The following is a 2,545-nucleotide window of genomic DNA, read 5'->3' on the forward strand; positions in this document are numbered from 1 at the left end:
ACGAAATTGATGTTCCTTAAGAGGAATATCAGTTGTTCCTTAATCGGAACAACAAGTAAAACAAGTGCAAAATAAAGTGTTGATCCTTCGGCGGAATAGCCTAAAAACACTCTAAATCAAAAATGTTGTTCCTTAGAAGGTGTTGACACCTAATCATTAGGATTGGGTGAATAACTGAAATTGATGTAAATAAATAATGGAGAATATGAATAGTCATCAGGAGATGAAGTGAGCAGTCTCCCTCATGTATATAATAAAGACCAACCTGAAGGAATAATATGAATTGATTTATGTTGAGGAGTTATTGCCTGGTCTGACATGGTATCAGCGCCAGCTCCCGAAATTAGTTGTAACTCCCTTCTGCCATTGTCTTGCAGTTTGTCCCCCTGTGGAGTCTATCTACTGCGCTCTCTGTCTGCCATAATTGTTTTCTGTGCCATTCTGCGCTCTGTGTTACACACTACGTGCCTTCTATGCATACATTGTCTGCCATATTCCATATATTCTGACCTGTGCTAGTTTTTCCATGCCTCAACTCTGAAAATCTTCTGAATTGCTGTGTTGAATGCCTTGAGGCCGACAGTTTTGGTAACAGTGCTTTTACCTCTGTTGATCTCGGTGTTTTCATCCTGGAGGATGGAAAGTGGTTTCTATTAGAGGTGGTCTGTTCAGCCCTCCATCAGAGATCAAAATCTCTTTATTGCATTTCATTTTTAGGTGTCTCGCTTGATTCACTCAGTTGCATTCCACTAGGAGCATGCCATTATCTGACGGAAGGGTCTCTTCACTCATTTCCCTCATGATTGTACCTGTTGGGTTGGTCAAAATATCAAAGTTCATCAAAAGTTGATTTCAGTCATTTACAGTCATAGATGTTATTTTGGTCAAAAAGAGTCTTTTCAATTTCTAGGTCTAGGGTTTGTCTTCAGAATGTCAAATAATGCCCGCAGGCCATGAGGATGTCTTCAATAAGTTTTTATTCCAATATTTTCATCATTAATCATATTCAAGGATGTTTCTTCTTCAAAACTCTGTTTTGAAGAAGAAATCATCAAATTTTAATGTTTGTAATAAATTTGTAATTTTAAAGTTTTCCGCCATGGAGTACTTCAAATGCAGCCTCTGGTCATCCTTTGCCGAAATCTGACGCCACCATCCCTGCAAAAATCAACCAAGAAAACATTATTTCAAGCCAAAAATCAAAAAGGAAATTTGAAAGAACAGAGTTGTATTAAAGGTGAAGAAATGTCAATTTTGAAACATTACAAAGTGGGTCTTTACAAAGAGAAAATCAAAGCCATGTCTTTTGAAGAGATTTCAATGTTTATCAATGCCATTTGCATTCAAGAGGTCGATTGAAGTCGAAGTTTAGAGGAGAGAGGGCAAAACTTGTAATTCTGAAGCCGAGACTATGTTTGGAAGTGCACGCGGAGCATGGGAGGAAGGCGCGGTGCATCCACGAAACGCGGTGCATTGGGAAGAAATTGATTGTGTTAATTTGCTTGAGCGCGGCGCATTGGGTGTGCCCGTGGCGCACAGAGCTGCTACTCCAAATTTCTTAGTGCCTCTGTCAAATCTCCAATTTTCTTGGCTCCTCTGCTTCATAATGGTGAATATGCTAAAGCAAAAGGCTACTATGGTTGATAAGACAGTTATAATCACCACGTTAAATCAGGCATGGGCAACCCCAAATTCCATGATTGATATTTTCTTGGAGAGCTTTCGGTTAGGGGATGAAATTAGTTGTTTTTGGATCATTTAATTATAGTGGCTTTGGATCAAAAGGTTTATGATTGGTGCATGTCCATCCATGCTCACTGCTTTTTTCTCAAGACTGATGGAGTTGACTTCACTAGTGAGAAGATTTTCATGATAGATGATTATTTAAAGATGATGTGGAGGAGAATCGATTTTCAGCGGAATGTGCTTGCAATGGGATATAACTTTGTTTTCACGAATGTAGATTTTCAAATTGCTTGCGACCATTTCACTGGCAGCCCTACAGATTTGAAGAACAGTGCCAATGGGAACTATGTAAAATCAAATAACTGGACAGTAGAATTCTACAGGTATTGGTACATGTCACGAGAATTGTATCCTGGAAAGCATGATTAAGATGTGCTAAATAATATCAAATATGAAGATGCTATAAGCGGAGTAGAATTGAAGTTGAGGTCCTTGGACGCACCTTATTTTGGTAGAATTGTGAAGATTTCACACAAGGTTTGCACCATGCATGCAAATTGCTACTATGAACTGAGAAACAAGCTTCAGGATTTGAGGTTAATGCTGGTAGATTGGAAACATTTTCAGTCCATGACTTTCCAACAGAAGAGATTGCAAACACTGACCTGGAAAATTCGAAGGCATTGCAAGTAGAAGGTCAAAATTTTCAAACGTGACTAGTAAGTTATGTTGTTGTCTTTGACAACCATGTTGCTGCTACACATTAACGTATTGTCTGAGATGGATTTTATTGAGAATTATGGAGAGCTCATTTCTAATTCTACACAGATGTGCAAGATCTGTCATATTTACAACGATA

General features: G+C 38.5%; 1 pseudogene; it reads left to right on the forward strand.

Annotated features, from left to right (window-relative positions):
• The first annotated feature begins 1,411 nt into the window (after positions 1-1,411).
• Positions 1,412-2,379, forward strand: LOC149194180 (uncharacterized protein At4g15970 pseudogene; annotated as a pseudogene).
• Positions 2,380-2,545: the final 166 nt, after the last annotated feature.

The sequence above is a fragment of the Pinus tabuliformis genome, chromosome 2_2, assembly GCF_031772625.1.
Source record: "Pinus tabuliformis cultivar Carrire ecotype Pingquan chromosome 2_2, CPIR1, whole genome shotgun sequence".
Taxonomy (NCBI): domain Eukaryota; kingdom Viridiplantae; phylum Streptophyta; class Pinopsida; order Pinales; family Pinaceae; genus Pinus; species Pinus tabuliformis.